The following is a 26913-nucleotide window of genomic DNA, read 5'->3' as shown; positions in this document are numbered from 1 at the left end:
AAGACTCTATAAAGCAGAATTGGAAAAATAATGCAGGCCAGGAGCCAGTAGTCTAATACGGGGATTGCAGTAGCCAATCTTAACAGTTGGAATTCAGCTGATTCATGCTCTTAGTGTTGCCCCTATGCCTGCATTTGCACCTAAGACAAAGTATGGTGGGTGAGGACCTAAACCCAAAGGTTGCCGGTAATGTAAGTACTAAACCCCACATGGCATCTTTAACCATAGGTTACAAGTGCTCTATTGTTGGCATTACAGTGAGCAAATTTACTTGACCTTTTCCAATCTTGCTTAAAACAGATTTAACACCAATTTCCCACCTACCATTAATATTACCTATAACTGATAGATAGTAACATGGCAGCTCAAATATTCATCCTGCTTATCCATGAAGGGTCAGAGATCAAGTTGTGTCTATCTCCTCACAGAGCTCAGATATTCATAAAACTGATTTTCTTTGAAACTGTGTGAGCAGTTTTTTTTGTTTGAAATATACAGTGCATTGAAAACTGAGTTGCCTTCTTACAGATTTTGGCTCTTTGTGACACTAAATGGTTTGAGATCATCAAGCAATTTTTAACATCAGAAAAAGATTGCCTGAGTAAAAAAAAAAAAAAAACAGTTTTCAAAGGATTTCAATTAGTAAGGGAAAAAGCTATGCAAACCAACCTGGCCCTATGCAAAAAAGCAATCGCCTCCATTGTTTAATCATTAATTGCCTGTGTTTAATCACATATTTCACTTTGGAGTCCTTATCCACACCCAAGTCTGTAGAATAAGGAACTTACTGAAACAGTACATGAAAACATGAAGTGCAAGAACACATCGACAACTTATCTAGGAGGTCATAAAAGAACCAATAATAACATCTAAAGCACTGCAGGCCTCACGTGTTTTAGGTTAGGTCAGTGTTCATTATTTAACAATAAGAAAGGTACTGGACTAGATTGGCATCCATGGGAGAGTTCCAAGGCAAAAAAAATGCAATGCCACCGACAAAAAAGTGGAATTTTTTAATGGTATACATCCCGTTATATCTGGTGAAAACTAACCCAGCATGTCAATAAAAGAACATCATTTATATGAATAAACATGTTGGTAGTAGTGATAGGATCTGGGGCTGCTTTGCTGCTTCAGGACCTGGACAACCTGCAATAACTGAAGGAAGCAAGAAATATACACTCAAGCAAACAATTAAAAAAAAAGAATATAGGTCCATCAGAAGATGACCTTAAGCCCAAGCGTCATTAGGTTTACAGCAGGACAACGATACATATTTCTCGAAAAAACTAAATTAAAGAAGCATTTATCATTTTCCTTCCACTTGACAATTATGCACCACTTTGTATTTTTTATCACATAAAATTCTTGTAACATTCTCTCAAATTAATTGTTGCAATGTGACCAAATGGTAAAAAATGAGCTTTGCCATGATGAATAATGTTATAAAACATAGTGCATACTTTGACACAATGCTATTTTTTTGGAGAAAAGAGATCAACCTAACTTAATGCTTTGGAATAATATCAATATAGATATTGTAATATTTGCTGTTTTTAAGATGCTAACTCCTTGCAGTTGTCGGTGTGTTTGCTGGTGTAATAACTTGAAACAAAGTTTAAACTGTGCTTCAGAAAATATATATTACCAAACAACTATCTCGCTATATAACCAAGGTGTACACGAGTTGAATAAAGCAGGTCTGTCAATGATTTCAAAGAGGTGTGGTGGTGAAGTCTTGGTTGCCTCCTCTTCTAAAAGTTGCTCTGAGGTCAACATCAGATTAACGTAAAGTGATCCCTCCCTGCTGCCATGATGCATTACCTTTCACATTGCTCTGTGGGTGGACACATAAGGCAGGCATTTCTTTCAATTACACCCTTAATTTTTCTTTTTAATTAAACGTACAGACAGATTAATTACAGGGCAGCCTAAATGATGGAAAAAAATTAAAGGTGTCCTGAAACGTTGCGTTTGGTGGGAATCCACTCATCTCCTTGTTGCCCTCTCCAGCTCCTTAAGCTGTCACGCCAGCTATTCAATAAGCAATCTGGCGGTGGAGGCGTACAAACAAGCAGAGTCGTACGGGGCAGTTTGTTTCTGTTTGCCAGACAGGTTCGATTCTTGCAGAGACATGGCCCACAGAACCAGACAGACAGGGCTGCGGGCTGGGTAAAAACTAATTATGGTGGTGTTAAAAAGGCAAGCACAATGAGGCGGAGATGGCCAGACGTTCAGCACCTTTTAACACACTCTCTGCAGGCCAGTGGAGGAACAAACAATGCTTTTTTCTTCTTTGATTTAAAGATCCACCCCGCCACTGAAATGTATGTCATTCTGTTATTTGAAAATAGATATTTTTATTCCACTACGCATTTCAAAATCGCTACTTCCTCAAAATCAAAGGGTGAGGTTTTTGGAATGAGAACCATCCAAGTGGGAAATGATCATGCATGTTGCCTCTAATCAATGCCAATTGATTTTCATTCAGGAGGAAGAGGAATGACAGTGATGCAACATCCTGGTTCATCTTATTTCAGCCTCTCAGATCTCTGTGTGAAACAGAGGTAGACAGATATCCATCACACCATCCAAATGATCGTGGTGATAGTGCCGAGCTATATCTGGAAGACACCAGAGGGCCCTTTGAAAAGGCAGAACAACGGATATGTGGGTATCAGATGAAGGCATTAGGGAGACAGCTGGAGTGACACAAACATGTTGTGAAAGATGAGCAACATCTGGTGCAATGGAACGTATCCTGTGATCTTTTAGTTCATATGCTCACTATTTGCTCTATAATCTTGGCCCTAATTCCCATCTATCCCCTGGCTTAATGGCCTCTTCAGAGCATTAAAATTTTTACTTTTGCAGTTTGTTCCTAATATCCTTTAATGTTTCTCTTTTGCCCAGTTGCAATCCCTCATCAATATGTTAGTGCTCATTTAGCTCAGAATAAACAAATTCCAATAGTTTAGCTTGATCTCTAGGAGTTGTATGGGATATGAGGGAGCAGCTTTCACTAATTTGGGCCCTGAATCTACAATGCCTTGCAAAAGTATTAGTATCACTTGAACTTTGTTCACATTTGAAGTAATTTATGTTTTTTTTTTGTCATAGACCAACAATAACTGCTGTCTAATGTTGAACTGGAAGCAGAAGGTTTCAAACTTTCGCAAAAATTAAAATGTAAAAAGTGTGGTATGTCGCCTGACTGAACAGTTGTTTTGCTGCAATTACAATTGCAAGTCTTTTGGGATTTGTCTCTACCAACTCTCATCAAGAGACTGCCATATTTGCCATTCTTCTTCCTAAAATAGCTCATGTTATTTCAGGTTGGATGGAGGGAAAACAAATCTATTTTCAAGTCTTAAAACAGATTCTCAATTTGGTATACTGTAGCTCTAGACACATTCTAACACATAATTATGCTTTGATCTAAACCATTTTATTGTACCTGTCGCTGTATGTTAAGGGTTGTTCTGCTACCAGGTGGACCTCTTCCTCCTGGATTGCCTTGTATTAAGCTCCATCTATCTTCAAATTCACTCTGACCTGCTTCTATGTTTCTGCTAAAGAAAAGCTCACACCATGATGCTGCCACCACCATGTTTGACTATGGCCATGGTGTGTTCAGGGTGTTAGGTTTCCCTACATACATTCCATGTTGTATTCAGCACAAAAAGGTCAACATCAGTCTTATTTAATAAGAGCACCTTATTTCAAATGCTGACAGAGTCCCCTAGATGGTTTGTTGCAAACTACAGGTAGGAATTATTTTTGTCCTTTTTTAGCAATTTAACAACCCTCCCACTTTGCCATGGAAGCCAGATTTTTGGAGCACCGATAATTGTTACGCAATTATCTCCCATGTGAACTGTGGACCTCTACAGCTCTTCCACAGTTTCCATGGACCTCTTGGTTGCCTCTCCTATACTTTCCCTGCCCTGCCTGTCAGTTAGAGTGGACAGTCATGGCTTGGCAGATTTGCAGCTTCCCGCCATACTCTTTCCATTTCACGCAGTGAGATGCTTAAAGGTTTGGATGTTGTTTTATAACACAACCCTGCTTTACATTGCCATACCTTTCTCTCTGATCTGTTGGCGGTGTTACATGTGCTTCATGATGCTGTTTGTTCAAAAATATTCTCTAACAAATTGCCTTTTCAGAACAGCTGTATTTAAAATGAGATTAAATGATCAGGTGGCTAGATAACTCATCAAGGCAATTGATTGCACTAGATTTCATTTAGGGCTAAATGAGTAAAATCGGCTGAATAACAAGGCAGACCACACTTCAAAATTTAGTTCATAAAGAATTTATATTTTTTGTGATTATTTCCCTTTTATTTCATAGTAATGAACTACTTTGTGCTGCTCTAAAACAACATAAACATTAGAATTTAAAAGGTTTAGTAAAAAACCTTGGCATTATTTTTGACTAGGACATGTAATTTAAATCCCATATTAAACAGGATTCTAGGATTTCCTTCTTTCACCTCCGGAACATCGCCAAAATTAGAAATATCCTGTCGAGGAGTGACGCTGAAAAATTAGTCCATGCATTTGTTACTTCAAGGCTGGACTATTGTAATTCTTTACTATCAGGATGTCCACAAAATGCAGTTAAAAGCCTTCAGCTGATTCAAAATGCTGCAGCAAGAGTTCTGATGAAAATTACAAAGATAGATTATATTTCTCCTACATTAGCTTCCCTTCACTGGCTCCCTGTTAAATCCAGAATAGAATTTAAAATTATCCTCCTCACATATAAAGCCCCTCTCCTGTGCAACCAGCTCCCGGTTTTGGTCCATGAAGTAGACAACTTGTCTACCTTTAAGGCTAGGCTTAAAACTTTCCTTTTTGATAAAGCTTATAGTTAGAGTGGCTTAGTTTATCCTGAGCTATCTCTGTAGTTATGCTGTTATAGGCTTAGACTGCTGGAAGACATAATGACCACTTTCACTCTCTCTGCTACATTCTCATACTACTCTCCAATTTTGCACTATTTGCTGTTATTTCAGCTTTTAACTTCATGTTCTCTCTCTTTTCTCTTTCTAGAAGCTACACCTGGCCTGACTCTGTGTCTACCTGTGACACCTTTCTAGAGGGGGGCATCATTCAAGTTTCTGCAGCCAACAACTTAATGCTCACCTTCTACCAATGATACACTTGGCCCTTTCTTTCAGTGTTTAACCCTATTTTTCTACTAGACATAGCTACTGACTGAGCTTTTACTGTGACTAACTGTATGTGCTCTCTTTCATACGCTAACCTTGACAAATGGCTCAGAGTTCATCTGTTTTTTCTTATCGGAGCTACATCCATTAACATTTACTTTTCCTTCCCATAGAAAGTACTCCTGGATCAGTTCTTCTGTGTTCTTTTTGTGTCTCTGTTCTGTTCTCTCAAACCCCCAGTCGGTTTTAGCAGATGGCTGCTAAAACTGAGCCTGGTTCTGCTGGAGGTTTCTTCCTGTTAAAGGGGAGTTTTTCCTCTCCACTGTCGCTACATGCATGCTCAGTATGAGGGATTGCTGCAAAGTCAACGGCAGTGACTGTCCACTGTCACTACATGCTCATCCAGGAGGAGTGAATGCTGCAAGTCACTGACTCGATGCAATCTGCTGGGTTTCCTTAGACAGAAAAACGTTTTAACCAATTTGAATTAATAACTCAATCTGACTGTACTGTTCAATGGTTAGGATTAATTGGAATGTATGTACCTGACTTTTGTGAAGTGCCTTGAGACAACATGTGTTGTGAATTGGCGCTATATAAATAAACTGAATTGAATAGAATTTTACAAAGGACTATGAGTTACCAACACCAGTAACCAGATAAGACAAGAATTGTATTGAATGGGATATTAGTAATAGCACTGTCTTGGAAATATTAAATGCTCAGGATTGAATAGGTTTTTTGTTATTCTGCACAATATCTCTAGATGTAGAAAGTACATTATATGTCAACCAAAAGGCAGGGAGCAATACGAGGGTTTAGAGAAGTGGTCAAAGCTGCCTTCAACCAAATGAGCGCAGCCCCTGAACTAAACCCAGGGGATTGAAAGTGGATTAAATTCATCTCACCATATAGAGATGGCTGTGGGTGCAGCAGAGACAACGATAGCAAGTGTGGGGGGCAGAGGGAGCTTGGAATCAGTCAACTAGTGCAAGGAGGATGAAGAAAAAAGGAACACTAGGAAAAGAGAAGAGGGCAGTGGTGTGTTACCAGCTGACCAATCGAGCTTTGCAACCCCGTTCTATTATACCATTACAGAGACAGGGGGTCCTGTTTTCACCCGGCCATGTAGCTTTTTGGTGCAGTGCCAAGCCTGCTGGCCACTCTGCTGAGTGTCCCACCATCATCACCAGGAAATGGACAAAATTGAAAGAGCCAGACTAATTCCTGGATGACAGGAGTAAAAGGGCAAGAGGTGCCCAGGGGTTAAAATGCCTTAATCTCTTTATCCTCTGCTTGAGAGGACTATTCACAGATTTTATAGACTCCTCCTAAATCCTTAAGTGGCATGCTACCGCAAAGCTGAGGGAAATTCCCAACAAACAGATGAATGCCTGCAGGCAGCTCAGAATAGTGACAGTATAAAGCACTGAATGTAAAAAAAGTTTGAACTACAGTTTGGATCACATTTTCACTGTACCATGACATTTGTCTACTGCCTTTAAAATAGTATGTAGTCCATTATACCTGTATGTGAACCATCATACTTCATCCACTTAAGTACTCATGTAGCCTTTGTTGGAAAGTCATTAGATTCGTGTTGTCTCACCAGGGGATGAAGGGTAAAATGCTTCATTGTCATTAATTTATTGCTGTCTGTTGTTCTAGATAAATTGAACTTTTTTTTAAGTTAAGTACAAATGGGTTGATCATTCTCAAACTTTAAACAAATTGAGTCAATAAAGTTATACAAATCATTTTGGAAACACATTTTACAACTGATTCTACATTATGCTTTACTGTGGATCTTTGACTGAGCTTGTCACGATCCTCAATTATTTGGGTTTCAGCTTTCTCTTGTGTTTATATTTTGATCATTTTCTTGCCATGTTCTTATTCGGTGCATTTTTCTGAGTTCATTTTAGCATGTAAGGTGCTGCTTTGTACAGTCTTGTCATATTAGTTCATGATTTTGTGTTTAGTTTCTTAGGTTATTCATGTGTCCTGTCCTTTTGTGATATATTTCTCTTAGACCTCTGTTTTTCTTTGCCCCATGGCTTGTAGTTTGTTTGCATCTTTGCTCAGCTCTATTCGTGTTAAGCGGTCTCCCTCAGCTGCCATTCTCTCTTTTTACTTCTTCTGTTTCTGTTACTCTGCCAGTTTCTCCGACATTGTTCTGCCTGCTTGTTCATCCTCCATTTCCTGATCTCCTCGTGCCATGCTGTAAGTTTTCTTTTGTCTTTTATTTTACTAAATTCTTCTTCTCACTGTGCTGCTCCTATGTATCTGCCTATGGTTGGGTCCTTTACCTAACCACTTTATGAAAGAGCTATTTCAATTATAACCACTCACAATCCTATTTCACTAAACACCTAAAGACGGTATGGAGGGTTAAAGTCAACCGACCGCTGTTACGCCTCTGAGGGCCCATAGCAAGGTAGACTGAAAATTTAAAAACTCAAAACTGACTCCTGTCACATTGTGGTTTTGGGGTGGACTGAAGCGGAGGCAAGAGCTTGGCAGCAGCATCTTCATCATGATCTTAAGCTTTATTCACAAGTTATGAACAAGCAAAACATAGCAGAACTCACCGCAGGTGCAAGGCATGAGTACAATCGAAACTTCTGCGTTGTACTGCAGGAACGTAGCAAACACTGAGCAAAATCAGGTAATGTGATTGGAGGAACTAGCAAAGGACAAAGAAACAAAACCAACTAATATACTGAGGGAGAACAAAGGCAGGTAATCAACGGAACTAAGAACAGGTGAGACAAGGAGGCAGGAAGGCAGAGGGAGCAGGTGAACCTAATAGAACTAAATGAGGAAAAGGACTAAAGACAAGATAGTGAGCCGACCCTAAAAGAAACTATAAACCAATACTGAAAGAACAAACTGTGAATGAGGCAGAGGACACGAGGACAAGAATAAAAGTAAACAATAACAAAAGCTAACCTATAAAAAGGGACTAGAGAATTAAGATAAAGAGAACCAGACTGGGAGGCATAGGAAACAAAGACCAATACAGTATAACTGAAGAGTAACAGAAAAAGAAACTAATAAGCAGAAGAGTGCAAGGGGGAAGAAACAAATACCTAACCACAAATACAAAACACAGAGAAACCAGATGGAGAACTAAATAAAGAACCCAAGGAAAACAGAGAACAATCATAATAATAATAATGGCAACAATGACAACAAAGAGAAAACCATACTAAGTCATAAGAAAAACAACAGTAACTAAAGGAGCTATGAACGAGGGGAGAAGAAACAACCAAACACTCAAAATAACACAAAGCCACCACAGAGTCCAAAAGGCGACAGATCCTGACAACTCCAACAAATTCAAAAAAGCAGCTGTGCTAATTGTCAGAAGGACAAACTGGACAATTCTGTAACACTGACCAATAACAATGGGCAAAATAGATTGAAATTATCTAAATGGAAAATTGGGACCATTACTCTAACATACAGCGCTTTGCAAAAGTATTCAGCCCTTGGCTTTTGTCCTATTTTGTTACATTCCAACATGTACTTTAAATGTTTTAAATCAAATTTTATTTGATGGGTCTGCACAAAATAGTCTAAGTTGGTGTATTTAAATGAGAAAAATATAAAGAAAAAAAAAGAATAAAAAATTAATAAATAAGAAAATAAAAATTGCCTTGCTCATATGCATCCTCCCCCTTTGCAATAAAACCCCTACAAAATTACCCCCAAAAGTATGGGAAGAAACTTGTGCTATCAGAAACTGAATTTTAATTGCTCAGACTGAATCTGTATTTGTGTAATTTGAAATTAAATGTATTGGTTTGAAAATGAATTTGTCATAATGTTAACTGCCGACCTGACCCACATGCAGAGAACAACCAGAGACAGATGAGATTAGGGAATGTGTATTTAAAGAAATGATCCTGGGAAAGGGAAACAAGACTGGAACCGTCTGTCTGCGGGAGAAGAGCAGAGTTACAAACTGCACCTCAGAAAACGCACCAGAACTGATTGTGCAGCTTACAAGTAAGCGCAGGGAAACCTGCAGGGTGTAAGAGAGAGTGGCTCGTCTTGACCACCGTGTTTGTTGAGACAGAAGGTGCTGGGAGGGCGGACAGGATTCGCTTCAGTTTTGGCTCACAGAAGAGTCAGCCTAAAGGTTCAATTCGAGACTCGGTTCAGACCAATTCTTTAAATCTCTGATCAACTCCATCAGATCCTGAGGTAAGGCACCTGCAAAATCAGTGCAAGTTTACAGAAATTTTCAGAAATAACTTTCAAACTACAAGAATAGATTTCAGGAGAGGCCAGTAGCTGTACCACAAGGGCAAAATGCTCAGGGAACGAAGTGCAGGCGCCTGATGAGCTGCACCTGTCTCTTCTCCAGCACCTCCAGGCAACGGCACCTGGCGGTAAAATGGTTAGCTACAGGCAGACACACCACAGATTCTGACAAAATGTCACTAAACTGAAACTGAATATAAAGGTTTAAAATTGAATTTGTTTGCTTTGAAAATTGCTTTGCTTTGTATTGAAAATTCAGTTTGATTACTTTCACTTTCAGGTCTGAAATTCAATTTCAGTTCCAAAATTCTGTTTTTTGTGTCACACATGGGTCCTTGAAGCCACAGATTAATCAAACACAGATTTACTGATTCACGGATGTCATACACTATTGCTGTGTCCAGATTCAGGACTGCATTCTTTTGAAGGACGCATTTGTAGGCCAATAATGTCCTGGATGAGGTGACGAATGCTGTCCAATCTCCAAGGTTCCAACAAATGCGTCCTTCTTATCCCCATATTTGAAGGATAGGTTCGGTGTATCCTCAGTGTCCCACCCTATCCCATGATTCATTGTGGGTCGAAGTAGATTGTTCAAACGGAAGTAGGACAGAAAAAAGCTGTGAATATAATTAGATATATTGCGCATTCTGTGAAGCAACTGAACTTTTACAATGTTTTTAGACGAGAATGTAGCTGTGTAATCTTAAAATATCTGATCAGTTTATCAAGATATCGCGTAATTACACAAATGCGCCGATGTGTTCGTCCACTGCCCCAGCAGCCATCTCGCCTCGCCAGTTGTCAGCTGACCGGGTGGTTGAGGTGCGCTAAACCCCGAGAAAACAGCTGACTCCCGGCACGTTGTTTTCAAAATCCTGCTGAGTTTCCCCAATGGGTGGAAGTTAAACAGATATAATTCAGTCAGATAAAATCTAATATTAATGTTTGGTTTATTAATAATAATAATATTTGTTATTATTATTAAGCTCTGCACATAAACTGATTTAAACTGTGTTCCTAAAGTTAATATGTTAGTGTTTAAGTTGTTGAAAGCTTTACAAATAAATTAAACAAATGGTATTTGTTATCAATGTATTTTATCTAGTTTTAGATTTTTATATCTATGAACACAAAAAATATTTTCAACATTTTAAATGTTGAAAGGGTAAATAAAACCCGTGTAGTTATTTACAGTAGAGACAGCGTTATTAACCTTCAGGCTCGATTTATTTGGCTTCACAGCTCTGTGCTTCATGCTAACATGGTTGCTAGGCAACAGCAGTTATGCTGAGGTAAAGGCAAGAGAAACGTAGACTGACGTAACACTAGCGGCACACTATGTTAATCTGGCATGTATTTCTAATAGCTATAGGTAGCATAAGTGTTACTGTTTGACAATCATTTGTTTACATGACACTTCTTGTAGATGTTAATTTGACTTGGTGATTGACATCCGCCAATTGATGAATCTGTGTTTGATTAATCTGTGGCTATCCTCAAAGACCCGGATGTGTGACACAAAAAACTGAATTTTGGAACTGAAATTGAATTACAGACCTGAAAGTGAAAGTAGTCAAACTGAATTTTTAATACAACGAAATACATTTTAAAAGCAAATGAATTCAGTTTCAAACCATTAAATTCAGTTTCAGTTTAGTAAAATTAATTATCAAACCATACCAAACTGCAATTTGCATTTACTCACTTATTACTGGCTAACAAAAAAAAGCAGGAAAAATTTACCTTTAAGAAGACATATTTTTTCATCAATGTATCGTCACATTATTTAATGCAAATTACAGCTGAACGAATGGAAAAAGAGAAATAATCAACTGTCAGGCCGCTCATCTTCTCGTGAGCCTTAGCTTGAGAGAAGATGAGCTTGAGAGATACAAATTTGTTAACAGACACTCAAGTAGTATTTGAAATAAATAAACAACTACCTACCTCTACTACTAAGTAAACACAGTACAGTGAGTGAGTGAATCAGAAAATATTTACATATAAAACAAATCTATTACTCTGTAATGAAACAGACAGACCCCTTCCACCCTATAAGCATCTACATCCCTTCCTCTACAATCCTCTTTCTTGGTACTCTCCAGTTAATTCACACACATTCTCAGCATCCCCAATTCCCTAATGAGGCGTGATCACTGTGTTAAACTGCTAATTAAAATCAGATATTAAAACCTACTACCCATAATCCCTCTTGGCCTGCGCTACAAACACTAGGATGGCTGTCGCCTGCTATTATGCTCCGACAGATCCCAGGCTGTAGTTCCTCTCACCTTCACTGAGTTGCAAGTGCATCAATCAGCAGCTAATCGTTAGACTGCGTAATATGTGGGCAAGTACGGGGCTGGCATAACCCAGGATTTTCACCTCCTCCCTTTTTCATGTGACCCACTTGTGCTTCAACTGTAGAGAAGGGTGAAACTGAGTGTGGGGGGAAACAGATTACAGAAAACATGTAAAAACATGTTCTTTTGTGCTAGAACCCAACAAATTTTAATAGAAGGGACTTAATTTGAACAAAATTAGCACAACATGCCAGTGAACAAAAAAAAATGCACTATCTAACAAACATCTGCCTTTCACAAAACAGCTGGTGGGCTATTATAGAGCTCCCACTAATGATCAGCCAAGCAAAATTGAGCAGCTATTGATCTTTGATGTTCGTTGGATTTTAGGGTATGAAATGTGGTCTTAATTCAAAACTTGCTAAAAAACATGATGGAATTATTTGCCCTCTCTGTCTGGTGTTCTTGCAAAGAGACAATAAGGTTTAAATAGGAATTAGGATTAATTTGTTAAATGACACAAAATTTATCCATGTGATGTTTTTTTAACTCTTTTTTTACTCTTTGAGGCCATGCTCTATCTAGTACCATAGTTAAATAATTTGACCGGGATTTTTTGTCAAAGGGCATTATTGAGAAGAAGTAAATTATGATCACTTTTTTGGCCTTGTATGCTTCACTTAAAGTGAAACTAAACCCCATGTAAAAGAATAACTCCGCCCCCAGACAAATTTTGAAAAATGTCACCAAAGTGGGCAGTGCCAAGTGTAGGGATGAGCGGAGGGGGATAAGTGGGGCTGTTGTCAGGAGGGTGAAAGTCGCTGCTAGCTTCATTTCACACATTTTTTTTCTGTTCGGCTGAGTGCCAAGAAGAAGCCCAACAGATTTACTTTCACAAGTGAACCATTACAGCAAACACTATACTGCTTCACTTGATATTTATACATATATAAAACATTATTGGAAACTGCATTGGGATCATTTCAATTGCAAAGGACATAGAGATGGAAACAAGCAGAGAGAGAAAAAAGCAAGAAGGAGAGAGGTTGGGCCAAAAGGAAAAAGGGAGAGAAGGAGAAAAGAATACAGGAGAAAAAGAAGGGTGGAGAGAATACAAGATAACACCCTAGAAGACTGCTACTACACCTGCAGAAACATATATAACAACAGCAATACCCGAGACCCCGGGGTGCATCGCTCCCCATGCAGAAGCCCGACAGAGCATGTCGGCACAGGCCCTGGCATGCAGCCACCGGAAGTGAGCTGGGACACCTGGACACAGAAAACCACCTATTCACCAGTGGGCAGAGACACAAGCCACCGGCAGGGAGTGTGGTAGGGAGGAAATAGGCCCCACATTAAATGTGGGGCCTAAGCTGATCTAGGAGAGGGAGAAGCCCAAGACCCAACCTCACAAAAAAACAAGCGCACACAGTCAGAATAAAACATTCCCACCCCCATGCCTTTACATAAAAACACTCACACCCACATACCCAACGTAAAGACACAAAACAATGGACGTCATACTGTCAGGCTCAAATAACCTAAAATACTTATAACATCCCAAAAAGAAGAGAAAGACAAGAGAATTAGTTTTTACTCGCTGCGAGGAGAACAGACAGAGATGTGCTTTCAGTTACAAATCTCCTACCGCTCTGAAAAACATCTGTCCGAATCCTCTTTTTATTATCTTCAATTCAATTCAATTCAATTCAAAGATACTTTATTGATCCCTGAGGGGAAATTAGAATTCCAGTACAACCCATCCAAACATACATCATGACACAAGACAAGGGGGGGACAGTTCACCGAGGCTTTGCTGCCCACTCACAGGCACTGCCCTTTCTAGATGAGAAAAGAAGCCACATTAGGAAAGTAGAGGAAAAAAAACATATTTCACACTTTATCCTTAGCAGGATACAGTTTGAGATTGCAAAAAACCTCAGCACAAAGAAGCAACAAGTTGACAAAACAACATCATGCCAGGAACGGTGAAGGTGGTGTGAGGGGTGCATATGTTTATCTTGAGCATGTGTGTGTGTGCAAGTGAGTGTGTGCAAGTAAGTCCATGAAGCACTGTCACAGAGGCCATTGTCCTTGATGGTACGTTGGAATGTTCATCAACCGGCCACATAGTTCTGAGCAGGTCCACAGATGTCCTCAGGGAAGGGAGGGGGCAGAGGGAGCAGAGCGTCATGTTTACATAACTTCCAGGAGAGGTTGAATATAGCCAGCCATCAAGGCCGTGCAGGGGAGCCAGATTCAGAAAAACAATAATTATATGTGTTGGGCTGACTCTTAATTTTCCGTCAGCCTTGAGAGTCTCGCTGGTGCTTCTCAAAGCCGAATCCAAACAGCCAAATTCCTGGTCTTTTGCCAGATCCGAGCGAACAACTTTCTCCAAGATTTATCCCATTTCACCCCTGAGTCCAGGAACCGCAACCTGCCTGCGATCCTGTGTAAGGATCACATCCAGTCTGCGATTCAGCTCACGTAACATCTCAGTCTGAGTGCTGATCGCTCTGAAGATCCCATCACACATGCCAGGCAGCCTCACAATTGCCAGAACAGTTGCTGACACTCTCCGGATTTCTCGATATGCCAGGTAACCGTTGACTCCAAAAAGCAGAAATCCTGATATCAAACATTCAATTATATACACATATTCCACATCCTCGACTGACATTATCAACAAACACACAATCCTCCACTTCTGCCAGGAGTCCATTGTGTATCCAGAGAAAAACGTCCAGTCCGGACAAGTTGGGCACTCCTTCACCCTGTCTTCTCCTCGAGAAAATTTTATCAATTGCATTGAGAGACCAGCTGACCAAATCCATAACTAAGAATTTGGAAGATATGCAAGAAGAGGCTCCAAAGACAAGACACAGAGCTGAAGCAGGGCAGATATGGGAGGGGGTGGGAGACAGAGAAAAAGCATCCTCCTCCACCGAGAGCAGAAAGCAGATCTTTAGGGCGGTCCCTAGTTACAATAAACGTTGCTGCTTCTGAAGGGTGGGGGAAAACAGCAGCAACGTGACATAGGTCATGCACACCATTATCTTGTACAAACACACTTGCACAGTCTCCATAATCTTAAGATATGTGCGTCTTTTGTTCAGCACAATCAGCCATTATCTATGTGATGTCCTCAACTGTGACTGCATCATTCCGGCTCCACCTTTCCTCCTTGCCTGCAAACAACTCATCACATGTTTACTTACACATACAACAAGAAAGGTTATAAAGGTCAAATAGTAGAGTTAACAACAGAGGAAATATAAGATAAATCTATATACAATTATTCCAACATTTCCCCCCCTGTTTATCTTATATTTGCTCATATCACTTAAACAGCCACTTCTTTTGGATTTTTAACTGTAAGATAATTTTTCATGAGCACAAATAACATTTACACTCAGAGGCACTTACTGACAGTTAAACCACAGAATCATATAGAGATAGATCTGGGTATAGGTCAGAAAAGTGGTCAGTCGGATCTTCATCATCCTCATCCTGATGTTTAAGTAACGGATAGAGCTGGGTAACTCTATCTTCCATAGGAGAAATAGCTGTGGTGATGAGACGGTTAAGAAGAGAACGAAGACAGGGAATACAACAACATCCACACAATGTCAAAATTGCAGCAAACACTGCAAAGGAAATTATTACTGATGATACTAAAACCTTATACTTCCCAAACACATCCAGCCAGGAGTCCCACATCGAGGTGTCTACTCCAGAATGCTCCTTCATTTTGCCATTTAGAGATCTCAAACCTTCTATGGCTTAGTTGAGGCTGCCATCAGCAGCAGTGTTGTTAGGTATGAATGTGCAAAATTTTTCTCCAAAAATTGCACAAACACCCTATTATCAGTCTGTAAATCACTTCCCCTGGTGGAGTTTTCAACCAAAATTACCTTTTTAGTTGGTTTTCCTGTTGGGAAATAGAACATTCCTCATTAGTTTGATTTTGTTTCTTTTGCTTTTCTAACATACTCCTCATATAATCAGCTAGGTTGGGTTCTTCATCTAACTCCCACTGATTTTTGAACTGTGGTAATCTGTATGGTCTTCCAAATAACGTTTCATAGGGTGTTAGCCCTGAGGTGCTTGTAATGTTTATATATAGTTTTACTAGATCTAGACACTGTGTCCATGGTCTTCCTGTCTCTTCAATACACTTTTTCAGGCGGTTCTTTATAGTCCCATTCATTCTTTCCACTAATCCAGCGCTTTGAGGGTGGTAAGCACAATGGTTTCTTAGATCTATGTGGAACATAATTCATATTTTCTTTATTATTTGATTTACAAAATGGGCTCCATTATCACTATATATTTTCTCGGGAATCCCATATCTGGGAATAATATCTTTACACAGTGCTTTTGCTCCAGTTAAGGCATCTGGATGTTTAGTTGGAAATAGTTCTATCCATTTAGAAAATGCATCTATAATGACTAAACATAATCTTTTCCCTTCACTGTGGTTTAGTTCAATAAAATCCATATGAATTGTTTGGAAAGGGTATTTTGGTTTTGGAAATTGTCCCCTTCGTGGTCTTAGATTTCCTTGTGGATTGTGTTTTGCACATGTTAAACATGTTCTATGAAGATTTTTTGAGTAAGAGTTAAATCCATTTTGTATAATATTGATCTATCTGTCCTACCATCCCTGCTTGTGAGACATGTGAAAAACCATGGCCTAATATTGCTGCCCGTTTGTATAGGTTCTTTGGTAGGATAGGTTTATTATCTGGACAAATATAGATTTCATCTTTTAATGCAGCTCCATGTTTTTTCCACATTTATATCTCCTGTGGTGGGCTTTATTGTTGCATTTCTTTTAACACAACATTGTCTATACCATGCCGTTTTTCCATAACTAATATTTTGATTTGTCCAGCTGCAGCCACTTTTGCTGTTTTATCTGCAAATGCATTTGCTTTTATGATATCATTTGTGCCAGAAGTGTGAGCTGCACACTTACAGACTGCTAATTTTCTAGGGAGGTGTACTGATTTCAGTAAGTTTTTTAACAAATCAGCATGCGTTACTGGTTTCCCAGCAGACATTACCATGCCTCTATTGTTCCAATATTGAGCAAATGTATGCACTGTTGCAAATGCATATCGACTATCAGTATAAATAGTTACTTCCTCATTTGCAAATAGTTTCCAGGCCTCGGTTAGCACAATAAGCTCTGCAGCCTGTGCAGAATAATGTGAAGGTAATTGTTCCGTTTTTAACACTGTATCTTTTGTCACCACTGCAAATCCTGTTTGTGTCTTCCCTCTCTCATCTTTTCTGGAGGAACCATCTACATAGACTATCTTGCCCTGTACCAGGGGTTGATCCTGCAAATCACTTCTAGTTTTTACTTCTTTTTCTCCTAATTCTTGACCGTCATGTTGAATTCCATCTTCAGGCGTGGGTAACAATGTTGCTGAGTTTAAGGTGGTGCACCTTTCTATAGTTAAGTGTGGTTGTGACAGTAAGGTTGACATGCAGAACAAATGTCTGGCAGGTGATAGAACGGTCATTTTTGTTTGCAGTAATAATGCTGAAACTGCATGGGGAACTCTTAAAATTAAAGGATGGAATAACACTATTGTGGCTCTGACTTCAACTGCCATTGAAGCTGCAATTACAGCTCTCACACAATATGGTTGCGCACACGCAACACAGTCTAGTTTTGAAGAGAAATAAGCTTTTGGTTTCATTTTATCTCCATGTTGTTGAACCAGAACTGAAGTCATAAAATGTCCCTTGCAATCTACCATCTGAATAAACAATTTACTATAGTCTGGTAATTAGGGTTGGGCGGTAATAAGGTATACCTGCGGCATCTTTCAAAAGCAATGGTATCAGTTTCAATACCGTCATTGCATCTTTAAAAAATATAGGAGATAAGGATTAAATATAAGATAATTAAATCAGTGTCTAAAAATGCATCTATGTCCAGCAGCACTTATATGTGGTTGAATTTTCAGTTTTACTTCCACAGTAGTAGGAGAGAGAGAGAGAGAGAAAGATGGCAAGTCGCGCACCGCATGAACTCGTCGCTAAGAACACGACATCTGCAGTCTGGCAATACTTCGGGTTCCTAGCAAATGAGAAGGGGGAGCCAGTAAATACTGACGAGGCAATATGTAAATTATGTAATAAAAAGGTGACTGCGAGGGACGGAAACACGTCGAACCTAAGGACGCATCTCAGAGTTAACCATCCACTCACTGCTGCAAGGATGCATTTGGCCCCGAGTTCAACAAGTGCAACCGTTTCAACACCTCCCGCTGATACCGATGCAGGACCAAGACCAACGACAATTAAGTCCACCACCACTTATACACAGTTGACAATAATAGGGGCCTTCGGGAAAACAACGAAGTACAAAAGGGACAGTGTCCGTTGGAAAACCTGCACGGATGCAGTGACAAAATACTTGGCGAAGGAAATGGTCTCTTTCCACACGGTGGAAAAAAAGTCCTTCAAGGACATGGTAAAGTTCCTAGATGCCCAGTACGAGCTACCTGGACAGAGACATTTCTCACAAACAGCCGTCCCACATTTATATATTAAAGTTAGAGACAAGGTTCAAGTACTGCTGTCAGAGGCAGACAGTTATTCTTTAACAACTGACATGTGGTTGTCAGTTAACCTGACTCCATATATGTCCCTGACTGTCCACACTATTACACCTGAGTGGAAACTTGAATCCAAATGCCTCCAAACAACGTATTTCCCTGAGAGTCATAAAGCGGAAAACCTTGCTGCAGCGCTCAGAACTGCACTTCAGGACTGGCAACTTGACGAGAAAAAACTTTCAGCCATAACCACTGACAACGCTGCCAACATTTCTGCCGCAATCAGGTCCCTGCATTGGCCATGGCTTAATTGCTTCGGTCACAATCTAAACCTGGCTGTCACAAATGCAATGCATGACAATAGGAAAAAAAACAAGCGCACACTCGGAGTGTGCCGTATTTTTGTCGGGGCCGTTTCACACAGCTGGCAACGTAAAAGTGAACTCCACAAGAAGCAAGTGGAGTTGGGACTCCCAGAACATAGTCTCATAACAGTAAGCATAAATTTGTATCTAAAAATCTGAATCTGTTATAACATAGGCAAACTAAAAATATAATCACATACATTAAGGGGCTTATTTATTATTTATTTATTAATTCATTTGTTTATTCATCTATTAATTCATTTGTTTATTAATTCATTCATTCATCCATCGGCAGGACTGCGCAACTCGCTGGGGCTCCAAACTGGCAATGGTGGAGCGCATCCTGGAGCAGGCCCAGGGGATCAGGCACGTCTTGTCTGACGACAGAAGGAGTAGCCTGTCCCTGACCTGGCAGGACACAGATGACTTGAAAGCTGTTCACGACGCACTGAAACCAGTCGGTAACTTCACTGATATTTTGTCAGGAGAACATTATGTGACCAGTTCCTCTATACTCCCCATACTCCAGCTATGCAGGGACAATGTGTTGGCTTTGTCAGAATACGACCTCCAGCTAACAAAGTCAATCAAAACTGGAATTCTAAAAAAGCTAGAGGCCAAGTATGAATCCGATTCAGTGCACAAATTAATACAAAAATGCACTTTCCTCAACCCTTGTTACTGTGGAGGATATGAGACTGATGCCAACGCATTGGCTGAGACCAAGGCAGAATTACAAGCTGAGTTTGTGAGCTTAGAAGACCAAGCACCAGCAGGTCCAGTGGTCATCATCAGAGTGGAAGAAGGAGAGGCGCAACCCGAACCCCCATGAAAAAGGGTGACTCTGGGAAGTCTTCTGCAAAAACAAGCCGATGCAGTGGCAGGTCCCATTGGCAGCGTAGAAGACCGAGCTGGAGCTGAAATAACAGCCTACTGTTTGGAGCCCGTTATCCAAGCAGACGAAGACCCACTTCTGTGGTGGAAATGTGCATCCGGGCGTTTTCCCCTGTTGCCATGAGTGGCCAGAAAGTACCTGTGCGTCTGTGCCACAAGCTTGCCGTCGGAATGGGTTTTCAGCACCGCAGGAAAAGTTGTAAGTCCCCAACGTTCCCTGTTAAATTCAGAAAAAGTTAACATGCTGGTTTTTCTGGCTAAAAATCTTGACTAAACCTGTTGACACTTGCCACCCAGCTCACTGCTATTATTTGTTTCTTTTACTTTTACTACTTTTTTAAAGGTCGCTCTTTTTGTTATTTAAAGTTGTTCAGGCTGTGATTTAATTTAATTGATTTGTGTGCGCATTCTGCGCAAAAACTGTTTTGGGTGGTCAGGTTAAATACATTTTTTTGACTGTTATATTTGCACTTTTTAAGCTGTTTCTAATAAACGTTAATATTGTGCACATTATGTTAATTTTTGAACAAGTAGGCACAAGTCAACAGTTTGGTGACGCCGTCTCAGCCTTAAGTCATAATTTTTAATTAGTCACGGTAATGCCGTTTACCGAGGTAAAATGTGGAGACGGTATGATGGTATCAGAATTTGGATACCGCCCAACCCTACTGGTAATGCTAAAGCAGTACCGGAAACTAGAACTTGTTTTATGTTGGTAAACGCTTCTTCAGCTTCTACATTCCATTTCAGTTCAGACGATATTTTCAGCTCTTCCTCATACATTAGTTTGTTTAATGGAGCTACTATTTATGCATAATTTGGCACCTAGTTTCTACAATAATTAGTTAGTCCAAGGAAGGACATCATCTGCTTTTTTGTCACTGGTTTTGGAACTTGTAATATTGCAGTCTTTCTTTCTTCTACAATTGTGCATCCCCCTGCGCTAAGATTGTGGCCTAGGTATTTAACCTCAATTTTACACAACTGAAGTTTCTTTTTACCCGACTTTGTGGCCCTCTTCTGCTAAATGTTTCAATAATGCTATTGTGTCATTTTTACAAGTCTCCTCATCAGGAGAGGCTAATAGCACATCATCAACATATAGTAAAACCTGACTACCTCCTGGAGGGTCAAACTTGGCCATGCTTGCACTCATTACCTGAGAGTATATAGTTGGACTTTCACAGTAGCCTTGAGGTAGTCTGGTATACGTATATCTTTGTCCCTCAAAAGTGAAACTGAACTGACCAGAACCAGAGCTGATTATTTTTATCTATAGGTACAGAGAAAAATGCATTGCTAATATCAACTACAGTAAATATTCTAGCATCTGGTCTTAGGGAATTTAATAATGTATAAGGATCAGGAACACACAGTGCTCTCTGAACATTGTTAACTGCCTGTAAGTCTTGTACCATGCGCCATCCTGTTGATGGAGCTTGTTTCTTAACTGGAAAAATGGGGGTGTTACATGGTGAGTCTTCGCATTTTATTTTCACCCCTGCAGTTATTAAATCCTCTATTACTGGTTTTATTTCTTCACGTGCATCATTTTATACTCTGAAATCTCCAATGTTTGTTCTGCTGTTAAAAAGAGTAAAATATTTTCTAAGGTTACACAGAAAAAAACTTGTCATGCCGTGAACCTCCGTGACAAGCTGTATCAACAGCCTCCAGCGTCTCAAACAATACAAAATTAACACAAATAAAACATATACGAGGTACAGACATGGTGGGGATGGATTTATTCACCAACAGGGAAAATCCCAAGCCAAAGGGACTCATTGTAGCCCATCTAATCCTGTCAAACACTCATCAGATATTTGGTACAAAACAAAAACTTTCCACCTACTCTTTTTACTCACTTTCTTTGGTCCTGCTGTTCTACTTCAAAAATTATTTCTTAGCACTCTGACCTTTTCTGCTTTCCATAAGAACATCCATTCTTATGTCCTGCATCACATCTCTCTCTTTTTAGCTACTTTTAATCAATAATCTACATCCTCATAACCTTCTTTTTCCATTTTTCTTGAATCACATTTTGTACTTTTAATTATTGCATCCTGTAGATTAACTAATTTTTGAGAGTTTAATTGACCATCATAATTATATGTGGTTATCCATTTATCTAAATATTTTAATTTGTTTGGATCCTGTGCTTCTATAAATTTCAAATCTTTGCATTGTAATTCGTCTTTTAGTATATTTTTACTTGCCCCTTTTCCCATTTTTGAAAAATTTGGTCCAGTATATAAATACCAAGGGTATTCTTAATGCTGGATTATTCTGCTCAGTAGGGTGACAGAAAAAATCTCCTTTTGTGGTAATTCTCACTTCAACTCTTTCGAGTGGAGAATTCTTGCCTTTTGCATCCACAAAAGTTAGTCACTTACAATCCTACTGCTTTGGTATGAGGCAAACCTAGTGGTTTAAATCCTCCATTCATTTCTCACATTCACACATTTTTTTTTTTTTTTAAACATGGAATTTTCTTAGTATTTTTGTTTAAATACTTAACAGGACTCCACCGTGCTTTAAACACGGAATTTTCAGTATTACTTCTTAATACTTGCCCTGCGATGGACTGGCGACCTGTCCGGGGTGTACCCTGCCTCTCGCCCATAGACTGCTGGAGATAGGCACCAGCTCCCCCGCGACCCACTATGGAATAAGCGGTAGAAAATGACTGACTGACTGACTTCTTAATACTTTTCCGGGACTCCGCCGTCCTACTTTTACCAGGGTTTTATACACGCAATGACCCCTAGTCATTCGTCACACTTTTTTAATCCAAACTCAACTCACCACTTTGTCTATCCCCTCTCTCTCGGAGTTCCGTCAGCCGTCAAACCCCAGCGGGCGGGCCAAGGTCCAGTCCCGGAAAGGGTCTGAGAGTCTCCCTGATAGAGTCTGCCATGCGCATGGACTTTACTGGATTCCACCAACCCGCTGGAATCCTCAGGCGTAATTGGACTCCGGCTCGAAGGACCAAAAATGTCAGGTTCAAATAACCTAAATACTTATAACATCACAAAAAGAAGAGAAAGACAAGATAATTAGATTTTACTCACTGCGAGGAGAACGGACAGAGATGTGCTTTCAGCTACAAATCTCCTACCGCTCTGAAAAACATCTGTCCGAATCCTCTTTTTATTATCTTTAGAGCGGTCCCTAGTTACAATAAATGTTGCTGCTTCTGAAGGGTGGGGGAAAACAGCAGCAACGTGACATAGGTCATGCACACCATTATCTTGTACAAACACACTTGCACAGTCTCCATAATCTTAAGATATGTGCATCTTTTGTTATGCACAATCAGCCATTATCTTTGTGATGTCCTCAACTGTGACTGCATCATCCCGGCTCCACCTTTCGTCCTTGCCTGCAAACAACTCATCACATGTTTACTTACACATACAACATGAAAGGTTATAAAGGTCAAATAGCAGAGATAACAACAAGAGAGGAAATATAAGATAAATCTATATACAATTATTCCAACACATACACTTACTCACGCGCTACATACATACACTTTACGCCCAGTTTCAGGTACCGATAACCCAGAGCGGTGGAGACAGGCAGGCCATCCCAGCACCAGCCCAGACCAGTGCCCGAATGACCACAGACACTAACCCCCCGCCCTGACACCAGCCCCCAATGACCCCCATCCCCATCTGGAGAGGGAGTCATAAACAAAAGAGGGGCCTACCTGGTCCAAATGAGCCCGCCAACCAGAGTCCCCCCAGGACAAAGCAGTCCCAACCACCGAATTAATTCCGATCTCAACCCCATGAGCCACCCACCCCAATGAAACCCAAAATGAAGTTTCATACAGGCCTACCCCCAACCAGGACACAGATATTGAACACATGTCTCCAAGCTCGAACGCCATGAATCCCCTCCCCAAAGGGGCACACCCCCACAGATGAGATCCATGCCCGAAAAGCCAATGAAGACACATTAACATAGACAAGACCCACACCCAGCCCCGCTCCAAGCACCCCCACCACACCGTGCTCCCCACCACATAGTGCACTGTGACAGCGAGGCAAGGGCCCCATGCAACGCCAGCCCAGCCTCCGCCCACAAGTGCAACAGAGCAGACACCACCGAGCACCATACTCACAACAGCCCCCCAACACCAAGATGCCAAGAACGGACAATTAATTTATTATATTAAAACATGGAGAGTGAGCAGCACGATGCTGGTTGTTTCACCATGGATGGATCTTTTGAGGTGAAGGATAATTCACCCCCTTTGTCACCGGATGTTAAGAGAGGCTTTATGGAGCCTAGCGGGCCTGAGCCTTATCAGTTTGAGCCGCTGGCTCAAGGCACAGACTCAGAAATGCCCGGAGCTGGCGCTGTCAAGGCAGTGGAGGAGCAGTCCCAGCTCCTGAATCACTATGGGGGCATGTCGGAGTCAGATCCAAACCGGGGATTGTGATGTAAGCATGTACCAAGCTGTACCGTTTGAACCAATAGGAAATTCAACTGCTTACATGAAATAAAAAAATAATAATTGCACAGTAACATAAAGATAGCAACCTTAAGGCCCAGTTTATACAGTTTTCTACAAAAGAAACATTGATTTGGGGTTTAGTGACTCTTTAAGGTCAGTGTCCATAATTCATCAGTAAGAAGCATACTGGGCAACAATTATTTCAATGGGAGAGTTATGAGGCCAAAAGCAATACTTACCAAAGAACACAAAGGTCTTTCTGACATTTGCTAAAAAAAAAAAAACATCTTCAGAATCCCCGAGATTCTTGAAGAAATACGTTTGATTGGACAAAAGTGAAACATTTGACAGGTGTGCATCCTGTTGCGTCAGTCATAAAAATAACAGCATTTTAGAAAAATAACATTGTGCCTATAGTCAGAGTTGGGTAACAAGTTGTTACTTTTACTCAGTTATATTTACTTGAGCAACTTTTTGAAAAAAAAAGGTACTCCTGGGAGTAATTTTACACCCCCATACTTTTTCCTTTTACTTGAATAATATTATTTTGAAGTAACATTACTCTGACATGAGTACACTTTTTGGCAGCTCCACCCACGTGGAGTTACTTTATTGAATGATAAACAAACCTGTTTAACCTAATAATGCATGAGACACAGATACATACCCACACTGTTTATGTTGAAGTGAGACGTCTGGTTTTTACGCAAGCTTCATTGTTCTAAAGTTATTTTTTATGTTCTGAGACTGCTGTGGCCTTACATTTATGGGTAATAGGTCTTCCTCTGAGGTAGGCCTTTCCAAATTGGTAAAGGGGCCGGGTTGTGTGCAGCAAGGCACTGCATCACCAGCAGCAGTAATAGCAGATAAATGGTGTACAAACTTATTATTTATATACCATAAATTTGCCACAAATTTTAGTTTTAAGCTGTTTCTAAGCAAGAATGTAGACCCCAAAACTTAATCTGTGCAGTCAGTTCATCAAGAATATGAACCAACTTTAAATTGTGCTTTCTGAGTTTTTGGAGCTCCACTGACAGACCGGTATAGCTGCTAAAATAAGCTAAGCTAGTCTGGTGGTTGGAGTAGGATTCCCTTGTAAACAAAGTCGGATCTTATTTATCTGAATAACTGCAAGTATCAAAGTATAAAATGTAATATTTTTTGTTGGAAAGTTTTGACACATTAAGTTAACTTAGACATTAATTATAAAGTGTTTTGCTACATTTCTGTAGGAAAAGATTTTTTAATGGAGCACCCGTGATCAAACAGTGCACTTTAAGGTATCCTTGTACAGAAAAAAATACACATTTCCCTTAGACTGGATTTTTATGGAGACCTAACTAAGTGGAGTGTCAACTCTATTATTTTCCATTTTTCATGGTTTGTGTGCAGACAGCTCTGCAGGAGGACAGAAGCCACAGTTACAGCTTTTGGTGCTGTTTCCTAAAAGCTCCCAGTGATCCTCTTCACCCCCGTGTCCTGCCATTGTCTGCTCCACTGTCTACGCATCTTCTACTTTATATAAATAATTGCTTATGAGTAGACAGCCAAGGTATCAATTCTCTGTACCTCTGTACAGATTATGCGTATTTTTTACTCTAATAAATACAAATTTTACTAAAGACATGTTCTGTTTTTGCTGTAGATACCTGATATGAGTTTATCTGATTATTGTAATAGTAAAAGAAAAAAAAGTGTGTTAATCAGTGTTTAGTAGTTATTGTAAATGAATCACGTTGTTGTAAAGCCACAACACTGGCCTGATGCAGGTTGGTAAAAAATGTAAATGTAAAATAAAATGTAACCTTTTCTTGCTTATGGATCCAGTGCAGCTTAAGGTGTAATGAAAGGAATTAATGAAATGTTTAACCCTTAAGCTGCTCCTCACCTACTATCATTTGTCAGTTGAAACAAAAAAAATTATTTATTTGTTAAGAGTTTTTTAAAGGAGTAAAGGAGTAATGCCATCCGCTGGACTGAAAAGGTGCAGTAGTTTTCTTCACAACATCTTCAAACGACATTAGGTGGATTTAAATAAATGGTCTGTGGGCTTTCTGAGCAATGGAACAGAAGGTACCCATACTCCTCTGGATTTCTTTTACCCAAAGAAAGCCCCATCCTGGGGCTTTTGGTGGAAAAGGGGCTAATCTATGTCTGACTTAAATAAGTTTAAAGATCTGAGCCATTAAATTGTGTCAAAAAATGCAGAATAAATCTGTATTGGGGCAAATAGTTTTTCACAGCACTGTATATCTACATAAAATTTTCTTCATAAGGTTTCTCCACCAGTCTCTTATTATCATTCCCTACAGCAGAATAGTCGAGACCTGTGTGATCTTCTGACTCCTCTGCTCGTGGCGATGGAGCACTGATGGCACAGCTCCAAATAAACTCAGGTCTCGACAGTGGAGAGTTTGGGGCAAACTCTGAGCCTTACGCTTCTACCTCATTAGCCCTGTGTGCACGCTGGCATCTGTTCCATCATGAACCCTAATATGACTGCATAAAAATTGAGAAATTAGTGCTCTCGCTGGATCGCAGGGGATCAGATCTACAATGGCCAAAGTTCGCTGACCGTGCGGCAACACTCAAGCTTTCATTCATTAGGATAATATCTTTCTATCTAATCCCTAAAGAAAATAATAAAATTAATCTTTTGAGATGGGGTTGTAGTCTGTTGCTTTTACTATTGCTTTTCAACTCGACAAAAAGAGGAATAATGAAACAAGGAGAGTGAATGGCCAAGGAAAGAAAGGCAGCACAATTGCATAGACAAAATGAACACAACAGGAGCATGAGACTCTACTCAGCTGGAGGGACTCTGACGAGGATGAAGCCACCTATC

At 40.0% G+C, this 26913-nt stretch overlaps 1 pseudogene; it reads left to right on the top strand.

The window, feature by feature from the left end:
* The window catches only part of LOC124880324, a 147020-nt pseudogene extending 127482 nt beyond the window's left edge, over positions 1-19538 (top strand).
* Positions 19539-26913: the final 7375 nt, after the last annotated feature.

Source organism: Girardinichthys multiradiatus, chromosome 14 (assembly GCF_021462225.1).
Source record: "Girardinichthys multiradiatus isolate DD_20200921_A chromosome 14, DD_fGirMul_XY1, whole genome shotgun sequence".
Taxonomy (NCBI): Eukaryota; Metazoa; Chordata; class Actinopteri; order Cyprinodontiformes; family Goodeidae; genus Girardinichthys; species Girardinichthys multiradiatus.
Note: the sequence above shows the minus strand (reverse complement) of the source record. Positions and strands in the feature narration are given on the sequence as shown.